This window comes from Pararge aegeria, chromosome 8, assembly GCF_905163445.1.
Source record: "Pararge aegeria chromosome 8, ilParAegt1.1, whole genome shotgun sequence".
Classification (NCBI taxonomy): domain Eukaryota; kingdom Metazoa; phylum Arthropoda; class Insecta; order Lepidoptera; family Nymphalidae; genus Pararge; species Pararge aegeria.
Window position 1 is genome coordinate 4,565,427 of NC_053187.1, and position 15,416 is coordinate 4,580,842.

General features: G+C 37.6%; 1 protein-coding gene across 2 annotated transcripts in view; it reads left to right on the top strand.

Moving 5' to 3' along the window:
• The window catches only part of LOC120625950 (cystinosin homolog), a 79,218-nt gene that overhangs the window by 25,274 nt on the left and 38,528 nt on the right, over positions 1-15,416 (top strand). The gene's annotated exons all lie outside the window — the stretch shown is intronic.

Here is a 15,416-nt window from a genome sequence, read left to right on the forward strand (position 1 = left end):
GCGATAAAGCCACTATAAGGTATCTTTGCATCGTCTGAGTCTCATACAAGACTGAAGTAGATCTAAAATGCAATGGTATTTATATCAGAATACCCACCGGCAAAATCATATGAACATTGGCTGGGAAACAAATGTAATTTTAATTATTTCTTGAAAATGTTCTATCAAACACAATTTGGCCGATTGGCGCAGTGGGCAGCGAACCTGCTTTCTGAGTCCAAGGCTGTGGGTTCGATTTCCACAACTTTTAAATGTTTGTGCTAGTGCATGAATATTTTTCGGTTTCTGGGTGTTTGTCTGTATATTGAAAGCTTTCGTATCCATAACACAAGCTATTCTTATATTGGGGCTAAACGTTTATATGTGTATTGTCGTGTGTTCATTTTTTTTATTCAATTCAACATTTTGTTACGTTACAGTTATCAAAAGTTAAATTATGTACTTCTTCACTTCATAAAATTACTATTATATTACCACTTCATATTTAAGTAATAATATTATAATTATTTTTCAACACTCAAATTTTTAAACTTATAAACTATATTTGTCACAAAATATTGGGGAATATTCATAGGTCATAATATATACACCTTATTGTGATTGGATCCACTATACGAATCCCTTGTTTCGTCCTATGTATTCCTTAGATCAGGGGTTCCCAACCGTTTTAAGCTCTCGGCGCACTTACCAGTTTACAATTTCTCCCGTCGCCCTAGCATTAACCTAGCTAGTTGAAATAGATAGATAGACACTGGTCAGCTAGGCAGATCGGCACCAAAAATCAAGATCCTCATTATGAAACTAGCCCATAAATGCGATGGCTCAGCTAACTGATCTCTACAATGTTATCAAAGCGTGGGACAATCCGCGACACCGCTGCACATAGTAATTTTGTTGTTAAGTATAGAAGGCTCCTCTCGGCGCATCTCTATACTTTCTATGGCGCCTCAGGGTGAGAAGCCCTGCCATATATAAGTCAAATATTTGATAACAAATGAAAATAACGAAGGGATCCGTTTTCCAGTAATAAAATATTAGTATAAAATTTGCATGCACGCCATCGTAGATTCCATTTCGAATATCGAAGCACTGTAACGTCAAACCAAAATTGAACTAATGTGACTCGTTTTAGAGTCTCAAATTATTTAATCCTGTTTTCTAATATCCAAACTACGCCAACATTAAGACGTGAAATCTCATACTAGTCGCCGCGCCGTTACGTGCATGGGATGCATAAGTCTCAGGTGTTTAAATTCCTCCTAATATAATAACAAGGAAATACATATAAAGATACATTGTGCATATACCATGAATGATGACGAATATCATGAAACAGCCATTCCCCGCGGTTTCTCGCGCGTGAACTAAAGGTCGTAACGCAATGTTGGCCACCTCTTAAAGCTGCCATTATCGCTTATTAGTTATTTTTTTTTGTGGGTAATAATGAGTACTTTATTCATGTAGTAGATACATACTTTTTATCAATATTTTTAACAAGTGATATTTAATTGATCACATATCCCACGTAACTCAAAGTTAGAAGTCTGTCGAACTCGGTCCCTCCCAAGGGGAAGCCGAAGACTTACTATTGATGAAGCGGTGATAGCTCAGTGGGTGGGACTTTGACTTCACTTTGCGGGGAGCGAGTTTGAATCCCAGCTTTTTCACCTCTAACTTTTTCAAGTTAAATTATTTGCATTTTAAGTAATTAAAATATCACTTGCTTCAACGGTGAAGGATTACATCGCGACGAAACCCGCATATCTGAGAGTTCTCCATAATGTTCTAAAAGCGGTGTGAAGTCCACCAATCCCCACTGGGCCAACGTGGTGGACTACGGCCTTAACCCCTTCTCATTGTGGGAGGAGAACCGTGCCCTGTAGTGGGCCGGTAATGGGTTGATATGATGCTGATGATGATGAAAGCAATTGTTAAAACACGGCCTATTCGGTACAAACAAACAAATAATCTTTCCTTTTCTATATTAGTGTACATAAATTACCCTTACACGTTGGGAATAACGCTTTGATATGAAACTGCATAAGCAATGCTTTACTTATTCACGATGTATGCAATACACGGAACTGTGACGAAACAATTAATAACGTGGGTTTCGTTTATAAGTCGCTTTCCTTCTTATCTTTATGCATAAACGGTACTTCCTTCCGATAGTATTATAGTACGACGATTGCGTGAAAATCAGTTTTTCAGTTACCATCAGGTGGGCCATCTGCTAGTACTATAAAAAAACTTTTACTAAGTATAAAAAAAAAATCGAGAACTTCTTTGGTGACTGTCGATAGAAATGAAAACTAATTTACTTGTGAATTGTATCGTCGAGTTTTTAGATATTGGATATTCATTGTAAAGTACATCTCCTACAACATCTCCTGAAGATGCTCCGGTTTCGGAGCGAAACATGCGTGGAGGGTACATTGCCGAAGATCTGTTTGGTGTGGAGTATAAGGATTGAAGAAATTATAGATTACACCATACAGATTCTCCTGCTGTTCGCGAAGTATAGCAAATTAAGCTTAATTTTCATAATATGAGCATTTATTATTTATTTTTTAAACTCTTGTTTGTAAAAACACATATAATTTTTTTTTATAAAAACAGAAGATTTAGATTATTATTTGAGGTTAAAAAAAGAGTGTTTATGATAAAGTATTAAAGTTGAAATTGGTCTATAACACTCGCAAACGCAAACAATTAAAAACATATATTAACCTAATAACTTGTGAATTTAATCGTCGAGTTTTTAATGCCTTTGAATATAGGTATACATAATGTATAATAATAAAGCACGGAGGTATATCTATGTAGATACATATACAACGTGTAAATGAAAACCGAAATAATACATCACAGGCTTTAGAGGTACATTATGTACTGTTTCTGAGGCTTATCTGTGAAACCGAAAACCTAGTTTGTATAGAAAAATAAATTATTTTGATTCAATCTTTTTACAGGGCGATTCCTTATGAAATCTACTTATGCATCCTTCAAATTTATTTCGTAATTCGGTTACACGTTGTGTACGCAGTACACATATAGCTCATGGGATGCGTGCGGTCACGATGACGCATTTTTCACGCTTTAATTTCCCCAAAAATTTCACACTATACATATACGAGTATATCCCTACTTCCCTACTAATATTATAAATGTCAATGTAAATTTGTTTGTTACGCTTTCACGCAAAAACTGCTTAACCGATCCTCATGAAACTTTGTACACATATTCTTGGAAGTGTTAGAAGTAATATCTATAATTTCTATCACGACATTAAGCTCGGTTCCTTTGGGAGAAGCGATGAAAGTGTTTGACGATTTTTCACCATAACTCTGACAAATTATAACCGATTTAAATAATTATTTTAGTACTATAGAGGTTATAAATACGTGTTTTATTTTGCCCAAACTGTGTAGATCTGATGAATGTGGTTGGATATAGAGGAAAGAACTCCTCAGCGGACAGCAGCAAACCCCTCATTTAAGGCTTAGCGATACTGAATACTTTAATGTTTTTTAGAACTACAACTAAATTGAATGCCACATCAAAAAACAAAACCAAACGCAAACGAAGTCGCGGGCAACAGCTAGTATACATATTGTAGCTCATGAAAAGTGTTCGGTGACGATGACTCGAGTTAAATGATTTGTGTTCACCCAAGGAGTCTTCAATGCGCCTAAAGAAGTTTTCACTTCGAAAACATATAATACACAAGTGTATTAAATGTATTATTTGAAGTACAACCTCCATCGCAAAGAAGGTCAATAACCATTGTAATGTTACTGCCATGGCGCGGATTTTACCTTACCGTTTCATTAAGGCTAATCCTATCTTACTTTCGGCGCTGAAGCAGTATAAAATACATCGTAATGTGTTCAGACGTCTTTCTCTTCCTAGTAAGTACAGTAAATCATGTTTGAACGATAATAGACTTTTGCTGACCTCCATGGCGCAACGGTGAGCGCTGTGAATTTAAGCAGGAGGTCCCAGGTTCGATTCCCGGCAGGGGCATTTTGGAAATAAATTATTTCTGATTTTCTTCTGGTCCGGTGTGATAGGAGGCTTTGGCCGTGGCTAGTCACCACCCTACCGAAAAATACGAGCCGCTAAGCAATTTAAAGTCCCTGTGCGATGTCGCATAGAAACCGATTAGGGGTATGACTACTATACTCCCTAACTGGTTAGCCTGCTTAGACTGCATCATCACTTACCACCAGGTGATTGCAGTCAAGGGCTAACTTGTAGAGGAATTAAAAAAATGCACGTTTTGAAACAAGAGATGACATCTCTTCAAAACGTGTCTTCTCTGTTTCTAAAGGAACAAATATTTCTTAGATGCGATCTCTGCCAGGCTACCTTAATTAAGAAAAAAAAGAGAAGAACTAACTGCAGGTAGTACAAAATATAAAATTAATACATACGAATAACTAAATACTTATACATAAATTTATACACACAAATGCCCCACAACCACACAACTCCACGATTCCCGCGTTTACTGTTTGATTTCTGTCCTAATCATAGTGCACGGAATTCACTATTTTGTTAATGCTTCACCGCTGTACGCAATAGCGTAATCTTCAACATTGTATGGGATGAGTCACATGTAAAGGTTGCTGTCAACCTTCTGTAATATAACTGCAATGAAATAGTAATAGGAAAGTTTTTTGCGACAAATCTCGAAAGGAGTTCGTATACTCGGGTACTATCGCCATGCGTATTTCTGCTGTCGAGTAGCATTACTGTGCTGTCTGAAGGGCATGGCTGCCGGTGTAATTAAATACACGTGTGGCTTAATACCTACGCCTCAGGTTGGTGGACACAGTGGAAGCTTGCGTGACGTATTACTTGCATGACGTGCTACGTGTTCTTCTGTTAGGCGATGGTTCAAAAAAACTGTAATGTCAGTAGAAGTAATTATTTCTGCCGCCGAGTTGTATTGCTGTGCTGTCATAATCAAAATTAAATTCAAAAGTGACCATTCTGTAAGTTGAGTCTTTCTGCTAAACTGCGTCCAAATTATACCCATAAGAAACTCTATTTCATGTAGAAATCAAATCGGTCACTACCTTTAGGACATCTGGATGAATTAGGGTTTTCAGTTTTAGTCTGCGCAGCAGTAAATTCAGTATTCAATGTCTAATATCTGCCAGGAGAAACTCATAAATGCTCAAGGTTTAGTGCATTCCATTTTCATTATTAAACTACAAACCAGTCGAGTGACAAGTTCTAAGCAGGTTTCCATGGTAGACTGCATCAGTACTCAGTAGTAGACGACCTCACTGGGCAACGGTGAGCGCTGTGGTTTTAGTTGGAGGACCTGGGTTCGATCCGGTTTACAAAAGGGAGACTCAATGCTAAAGCTACCATCCAGCCTTCGGACATGCTAGAAAAACGTGTGAGGGAATGGCCAAAAAAAAAAATTAATACATTTAAAATACATAAAAAATAAATATATCTATCTATATACATAAAAGAGAAACTGTGTGGGCATGTTCCGTATAGGCTCCGAAACGGCTGGACCGATTTCAATGAAACTTTCAGGGAATCACCGGATTGCCCTGGCGAGTAATCCTGTAAAGTTTGGTGCGAATCGGAGCACTCCTATTTTTTAACTGTCAAATACAGCTTTTGTTATGATGATATTCTATTGTTGGGTGTACATTGGGTGTAGATAATGATCTTCACCCGCTCGAGAAGAGAATAGAAGAGAATGAATACGGAGAGAAATAAATGATTTAATATAATATTATGAGACTTAAATTAAAAATTTTATGATGTAAGTTTTATTGTTTAAATAAAATAAAGCGAAATCTAGCCCGGCGAATGGGGCTTGGTACGCTAGTATTATAAATTTTCACTAGCTCTTAACTGGTGGTAGGCTAGAGAAATCGATGTAGCGTTTCGGTGCGATGTCGCTAAAAAATCGATTAGGGGTATAGGTATAATTGAAATACCCCTAACAGGTGGGCAGACGATTTGGTGATCGCAGTAGATGGTAATAGCCGCCCGCTTGAAACGCTGTGGTGGTGGCAACTTTATTCTGATCTACCGTCACCACACTGCACGTATATATATATATTTATGGTAACTTTTTTACAATTTATACTAGCTCAGTGGGTAGGAGTTAGACTTCACTTTCGGGGGGCCGAGTTCGAATCCCAGCACGCACCTCTAACTTTCCCAAGTTATGTGCGTTTTAAGCAATTAAAATATCATTTGCTTCAACGGTGAAGGAAAACGTCGTAAGGAAACCTGCATGCCTGAAAGTTCTCCGTAATGTTCTCAAAGTTGTGTAGAGACCACCAATCCGCACTGGACCAGCGTGGTGGACTACGGCCTTAACCTCTTCTCACTGTGGGAGGAGACCCGTGCCCTGTAGTAAGTAGATGATGGGTTGATATGATGATGATGATGATGACTTCAGTAACTTCAGTTTTACTTTTGGAATATACTGGTAACTACATATTATATGCAATTGATTAAATATTAGCACAAGACAGTCATTCGCAAGTGTTTAGCAAATATTGCTACGTGTTATAGGCCACACAATGAAAACATTCGTAGTACAATAATATCTAAAACGTAGTATATAAGGGGTGTATGATCTTTTCCTTTCACTGGTCTGGAGGCTTCTGTCGTGGCTCATTACCATTCTACCGACTAAGCGACTTACAGTTCCGGTACGAAGTCGTGTAGAATCCGATTAGGGGTACGGATTTATTATAGCAGCCATTCAGTGGCGTGCACTGGGTTTCTTACCAGGGTATGCATACAGCAGGAAAATTGCATAAAACGGCAAAAATCCTCCTCTTATACGAGTTATACATATATTTTAGGGTAAACAGTGCTTTTGTGCAAGTGCACGCCACTGCTGCCATTCCCCTAACAGTTTAGTTCGTTGCTTTAATATAAAAAACAGAAAAACTTGGTGACGCTACGTGTTTTTTTTTAAATGAATATACGATTAAGTATAATGAAAAATTTAAGTTTGATTATTTATTTATGGGACATCCTGTATGTTCCCTAGACATATGAAACTTAGTGAAAAAAAGACACACGGACGGGCGGACGACAAAGCTCAATAACGACGAATAAATACTAAAGCGTCGCTTGAACATTAAATCCAGGAGATTTTTTGGTTGAATGGTACCTACCTTACAAAATAGCATGATTAAATAAAAAGAAATGTCCACATCTGAAGGCCAACAAGCAACATTAACTTTCTTAATTATTGCCCAAGATCTATCTTGCTTCATAAGTCTTCCATATTATTACTTAGTACTTACATTGACTGGTTTATTCTGTGTATAACCTCGGTTAGTAGTTTTTAGTTAAATCAGCAATTAAATGAAGAAGTAGTTACGGTTACTTTTGCATAATAAGGGAGGTTTTTAAAAACATAAGTGTGGAAGAATCTGTAAGAAACGGCATGAAATCGGTTTCGATGCATGTTTTATCTATATTACCTAGTATTGTGATTTTTTTAGAGATGGCAACACTGACGTATTCTTGAAGTATCATTATTTATGTTACCGATACTACAGTAAGATATTTTTAATATTATTATATTATTTCAAACCACCCAGTTACAGAGTTATCGGCAGATAAATAAATTGACGAAAGAAGACAAAGTGAAATAACTTTGCTAATCCACTAAAATGTCTGTTGCCTTTAAAGAGAAAACAGTTTGAAAGTATTGAAAGCATTTGCATTTTATATCGTTGAGGTCGTAACTGATAAACAAACATGTGAATTATAATTTAAACAAACATTAGATAATACTTTGGAGTTCAATATTCTTTACTTCCAACGGAACATTGACATACTATATCTCAAAAACGTCATAGATATATCTTCTATATATTAATACGTGAGCAAAAACTTTGTACCCCTTTTTACGAAAATTGCGCGGATGGGGGAGTATCGGTAGAATTCGCCTTCCGAACTGGTGGTTCAGTCACCACACTGTCTGGACGTTTCAAAAGTGCCTATAATCTACTCTGGTGGTCTACTTGATATAAGTAATTGTTGAAGGGAATTTGATTCAAACTGGGAGTAGCTTAAATGGAAAATTCAGAAAAATGCTGAAGTGGTAGAACTCAAAAATATGAATGGAAATAGTAGTAGTATTTATATTTTTGAGTTAATTACTTCTACATTTTCAGAATTTTCTACTTAAACTTCTTAATTATTTTTTAAAACTATATTTTCAATCTCTAAGGATACTTTTGTAGTGTATGATAAGTGAGGGTGGATAAATAAATCAGTTAGCAACCGACCGCTGTGTTTAATTGACGTATACTACATTGGCGACGAGTCGGGATTTGTAATTACGCGTGCAAAATAAGTTTGTATTTAAAAATGCCTGTTGGAAAAATTGAACCGTTCGATTTGTTTTCCGGGAAGTGGTCGTTATATGTTCGCCGGGTGGAACAATTTATGTTTCTCAATGAAATTAAAAGTACACATAAAGTTGCCACGTTGGTGACATTAGTTGGGGAACGCACGTATAACTTAATGTGTGATTTGTGTGCACCTAAGAAACCGGAAGATAAAACATTTGAAGAATTGGTAGAAATAGTAAAAACCCACTTGGAACCACAACGTTCAGTATACCTGGAGCGAGAAATATTTCGTCAGCGGAAACAAAAGTCTGGCGAATCCATTCTAGAATTTCTCCAACAGTTAAAACATTTAGCGACCGACTGCAATTTTGGCCAAAACCTCGAAGAAAATCTGTGTGAACAGCTGCTCACCGGATTATGGAATACAGAGATTAAAGCTAGATTGCTAGTCGAGGCAAAATTAAATTACAAGAAGGCGGTGGAGCTAGCTTTAGGACTAGAGGCTGCGGAAAAACATGTGGACAGGGTCAGCGGCCGCAATAGCATAGGCGGTGCATATTCTGGAAACTTCGGCGGCAAGGAAGCCGCAGGCGTAGGCGCAGGGAGCGCGGCGGGCTCGAGCGGGGCGACCGGCTCGAGCGGCGGCGGCAGCGGCGAGGCGGGCGGCGATGGCCTGCACGCGCTGCGCGGCACAGCCGGCGGCCGCGCGGCGCGAGCGGGCTCGGCGGCGCAGTGCTGGCGCTGCGGGAAACTACATCGTGCAGATAAGTGTCGCTTTAAGCAGTATAACTGTGATCTGTGCCATGTTCGGGGACATTTAAAGGTTATGTGCAAGGCGGCAAACAAATCTGCCGAAAAGAGGCATAATTTTATAAGTGATGATTCGGATAGTGAAATGTTTAATATACGAGCGATTTCAAAAGGAGACAAGCCGTATTTTATTGATGTTAGAATAGGGGACATTAAACTTAAATGTGAACTAGATACGGGTAGCAAAATTTCGGCTATTAGTGAAAAATGTTATAATAGTTTGTTTTCCAATTATTTAATTCGTAAGGATGAAATGAAACTCTGTTCATACTCAGGCTCGCGAATTGAACCGGTCGGGTTTATATTAGTAGACGCATATATCGATAACAACTTTCAAAAAGATTTACAATTGTACGTAATAAAAAACGGGGGCCGACCCTTGTTAGGTAGAAGTTGGATTCAAAAATTTAATATAAATGAATTATGTATTAACAATATCTCTGATGTTACGGACGATGAATATCGCAATCGGTTCATAGGCGAGTTAAAAAGAGAATATTCTTCTGTGTTTACGGACAAATTAGGCCAATGTAAGAAACAAATTCGTTTACAACTCACAGATAATAAACCGATTTTTTTACGCGCTCGGCCGGTGCCGCTAGCTTTGCGAGCCGCAGTGGAGAGAGAAATTAATCGTTTACAAGAGGAAGGATCGATTTATCCGGTTGAACATTCGGACTATGGAACACCAATAGTTCCGGTTATTAAGCCTTCAGGGGAGATCAGGTTATGTGGGGACTACAAATCAACTATTAACCCAAAATTGAAAATGGACCACTATCCTCTCCCGCGTATCGATGAGTTATTCGCAGCTTTGAGCGGGGGTCAGGAATATTCAAAAATTGACCTGACGACCGCATATATGCAAGTACCTCTCCACCCCGATTCGCAAGCATGTACGGCCATTTCGACGCACGTAGGTACCTATGCTTTCAGACGTACACCGTATGGGTTGAGCTGTGTACCTCAAAAATTTCAAAAAATTATGGAAGAGACTCTTAGAGGCTTACCAAACACAGTTGTTTTTTTGGATGATATATGTGTAACAGGAAAAGATCGCGAAACACATAAAAATAATCTGAGAGCTGTAATCGAAAGATTGGCCGCAATGGGCCTTACGGTTAAAATAAATAAATGTATTTTCTTACAAAAGAGTGTGTCTTACCTAGGTTTTATTATTGATAAGCATGGTTTACATCCGGACATGACGAAAGTGGAGGCGATTGTAAAAGCTCCAAAACCGGTAAACGTGACTCAATTGAAAGCTTTTCTAGGCTTAATAAATTACTACGGGAAGTTTGTTCCTAATTTAAGCTCGTTACTGCACCCATTATATGCTCTTTTAAAAAAAAATCAGGCATGGTACTGGGATATAAATTGTGAAAATGCATTTACAAATATAAAAAATATTTTAGCCAGTGACAGAGTGTTATGTCATTACGACGCTTCGCTTTCGTTAGTTCTAGCAGTAGATAGTAGCGCGTACGGTATAGGGGCAGTTCTCGCGCACGCATTTCCCGATGGCACGGAGCGCCCGATCAGCTGTGCGTCAAGGACACTCGGGGACGCGGAGAAGAACTATAGTCAACTAGACAAGGAGGCACTGGCTATAATGTACGGGATACAAAAACATCACCAATACCTGTTTGGTAGAAAATTTATTTTAAAAACAGACCATAAGCCTCTGGTGTATATTTTCGGCCCATAAGGGGGCATTCCACAAACGGCAGCAAGTCGACTACAACGATGGGCGGCTAAACTGGCTGCGTACGATTTTGAAATTAATTATGTGAAGTCAAAATGCAACAGTAATGCTGACGCTCTATCTCGCTTACCATTGGTAGGTGGAAAAGACGACGTGAAAGTCGAGAAACATTATTTATTGTATGTAGATGAAACGTTACCGGTGAGTTACAAAGAAATTGCTATAGAAATTAAAAAAGATAAGTTGTTAAGTCGAATTTATGGATATATTATGTTCGGATGGCCAGAAAAGACTAAAGAAGATGAGGAGGCGTTTTATGTACGGCGTGCAGAGCTTTATATGGATCATGGTTGTATTCTGTATAAATACCGATTAGTAATTCCACGAAATTTACAAGAACGGGTTTTAAAAGAGATTCATTCAGGACATTTAGGGATCGTCAAAATGAAGTCAATTGCCAGAAATTACGTGTATTGGCCGTCCATAGATAAAGATATCGAAGCAATTGGACAGAAGTGTGAAGCATGTCTCAATGTGCGGGATGCCCCCCCTAGAACCACTTTACATCCATGGGAATTGCCAGCGGGACCCTGGAAACGACTACATGCGGACTTTGCACAGGTACATGGTAAATACTATATTATCGTAGTTGATGCGTACAGTAAGTGGTTAGAGGCTGAGCAAATACGCAGTATCTCGACATACGATACAATTAAGTTTTCAGGAGTCTATTTTCTAGATTTGGACTAATTGAACAGCTAGTAACGGATAATGGTCCTCCGTTCCAGAGCGCAGAATTCAAAGAATTTTGCAATAAGAACATAATACGACATATTACATCTTCACCATACAGACCCCAAGGAAATGGGGCAGCAGAAAATTCGGTTAAAACAATAAAAAAAACGATTAAAAAGGCAGTGTTGGAAGGTGAAGACATACATGCAAGTTTATGTAGATTTTTATTACAATATAGGAACTGTCCTCATGCAACGAAAGGAGTCGAACCGGCAGTGGCTCTGTTAGGGAGGCGGTTGAAAAATAGACTAGACGCGATGCGTCCGTGTACGTCGAAGATAGTGGCGGATGTCCAGAGCAAACAAATAGAAAACTCACGCGGAGTCGTCCGTAATTTTGATATTGGAGATAAAGTAATAACAAGGAACTATTCAACCAAAGAAAATAAGTGGATTGAGGGAGATATAGTAGAAAAAACGGGCCCAGTATCATATAAAGTGTTGCTAAATAAAGGAAATATTTGTCGTAGACATACTGATCAAATGTTGCCAATGAGAAATAGTCGGTTCTCATGGAGCTTAGCAACAGAACCTGATCCATCTTCAGAGATAAGCATTAACGATCAATATGTTAACACAAAACCTCGAAAACGGAATAATAAAATTGAAGAGTGGCATTCACCAGGCAACGATGCAGAGGCAACCGCAGTTCAGCTGGAGTCTCAGAAAACCGATGAGCAAACAATGACGGTCACACCCCCCAACCTTTGCGGCTATTTTCACCTACTTTACCGCCAGACACCGATGGTCTAGCACCATTACTAGAATCAACGGCGGATATAACGGAAAGACCTAAAAGAGCTTGCCGTCTGCGTAAAAAGGAGGATAATTAGGGAATTAATTGTTAATATTTTTTTTTGCGCATTGAATAATAATATAGAAGAGTTCAATTGAGACAGGTTCATTTAGTTATTAGTTTGGTTATTATTAAGTTACTGATTGTAGTATTACATTCATTTTTGTGTAGTTAAAAGTGGTTTATAGTACTGATTATAAGATAATTAAAATAAGGCTATTTTAAGATTAACGTGAAGGGAAGGAAAAGAGTATACCTAAGTGATAGATTAAGAACAACCTGTTTCCTGAATTATATTAATTAAGAACTTTTTATAGGAAAGAGATGTGTAGTGTATGATAAGTGAGGGTGGATAAATAAATCAGTTAGCAACCGACCGCTGTGTTTAATTGACGTATACTACAACTTTATACGCATTATTTGCACTCTAAGGAGGCTGTTGTATGTATGCTGTTGCTCGCGATTTTCGTCTGCGTTTCTTACGGTTTTCTTACAAATCCCGTGGGAATCGTTTAGTTTTTCTGGGATAAAAGAAACCTATGTTAGCTACTCTCCGTCCTTTCAAGTAAGTCTATGCCAAAAATAAATAAATATACTACGACAATACACACATCCCTATCTAGCCCCAAAGTAAGCGTAGCTTGTGTTATGGGTACTAAGATAGCTGTTGAATATTTTTATGAATATAATACACATAAATAATTATAATATACAGATAAACACCCAGACACTGAATAACAATCATGTTCATCACACAAACATTTTACAGTTGTGGGAATCGAACCCACGGCCAAGGACTCAGAATGCAGCACTGCGCCATTCGGCCGTCAAAATTCTTTGAATACGTTCTTACTGAAACATTTGAAATATGATTATTCAAGAAAAAACAAACTATATACACAGTTTGCTTGTCAAAACTATCAAGCATCATGTTTAAAGTATAATTAAGTCGTCAGCTACGAAATACATTGTACACACACGATTTGGCGGTAATTTGGCCTTTCAGCTATGACGACACTTCGCTACTCTTCCGAATTACTAACCGTTGAAAATAACTAGTAAACACTGTAATTTTGTCACTCATTACTATGTAACAGTTATTACATATGATTGGTGTTTATATTGCGCCCATTTATCTAATGTATTCATTTGGGTAGTTACCCTAGTAATTATTGTGTCATTGGTCTAGTGGTTGACATTGTTAAGTACGGATCACGATGTCCAGGATTCGATTCAGTTTGTCTTCTGTCAATCATGAACATGAATGTTTTTCAGTGTCTGGGTGTTTATCTATATGTTATAAGTATTTATGTATATTATTTATAAAAAATATAAGATAACTATCTTAGTACCCATAACACAAGCTACGCTTACTTTGGGAGTAGATGGTGATTTTTGTATCGTCGTAGTATATTTATTTTTATAATGTTCTCAGTACACGACCGTAGTTAGGTAATTGGCGAAGTCCACTGATAATATACTAATAGATGTCAAGCTTCCATCCTGGAGGCCTCGGAGAGTATCAGTGACGTGCATAAAGAGTTTGCACAAGGTATGCACAGGACACTAAGAGCAGATGATTTAAATGTGAAAAAGTCTTTAGTAAGATTCATTTTACAAGTTATAAAAAAGTTTTTATTACTCTTACTGGAGATTTTCTCCATTTTATATCATCTTCCGGCTTAGTGCATATCCTGTATGCACTAAGCACTGTAATACTAATTTTCATAAGACTACATATATATAGGCATGTATATGTAGTCTTATGAAAATTAAGTTTAATTTTCTATATTCCGCAAAAAGCAGGAGAATCTGTATGATGTAATTAATAATTTCTTCAATCCTTATACTCCAAACCAAACAGATCCTCGGAAATGTACCCTACGCACGTTTCGCTCTGAAACCGGAGCATCCTCAGGAAATCTTGACTTGTAAATTATGCATTGTTAATTTTCATAATATATCATGGATTTCCGCAAAGTAACGCCTGCTTCTATTCAATAGCTGTAGTCTGTCACTAACATGAGCTAATTATCCTTTAAGTCATTCAACTCGCAGCGGAGAAAGGTTCGGGGTGTCCACAAACTTATTGCAGGATTTTTTTCAGCCAACTTTGTTTTTACTTACCGTAACGAACTAATCACAAATAATTTAAGTGTAAAGAAGTTATAAATAAACCTATTACAGGATCTTTTCAGGCATTTTTTTTTGTGAATTATCAGTAAATAACAATAGTAACAAATACGCGGATAAACAGCAACGTATTACTGCTTTCGTAATGTAGTATTTACTGCGTTATCAGTGAGCGTGCGTGCGTGCGAACACAGCTCATACGTTGCGGTTCGTACTTGGCCTGTGTTGAGAAAATATTCGATTTATCGGCTTTTCAAAATATTTACACAATAGTGCGACTTCGAGGAAGTTATGTTTATTGCGTAAACAACGTTGCAACAAAGCCATTGTATATGGGGCGGCGAAAGATTAGTTGTTAAGACTTCGGCTTTACTTTCGGGGAGGCAGATATCGAATCTCGACAGGAACCTCTTACTTTTCAATGTTTTTGAGTTTTAAACAATCAATATCATTTGCTTTAACGGTATGCGAGTGCTTCATAATTTTCTTAAAAGCGCGTGAAGTCCACCAATTCGCACTTGGCCAGTGTGGTGAGCTACGGCCAATCCCTTGCAGAAGAACTCTGCCCTGCCGGTAATGGGTTAATAAGATCATTATGTTTGTGTTTGAATATGTATCATATCATAGATTTGTAGTAGGTTTTATTTTTGCCAAATGAATGACTTTAAGGATAATTTTCGTCAAATAGTAAATAAGAAGAAGAGTATCGTAAATATGCAGGTTTATTATTTACATAAAAATTTGTTTAAATTCGAGTCAATATTTAAAAATACAGTAAATTCAAAAAGTTATGTAATAAAAGAAAAAAAACTTGT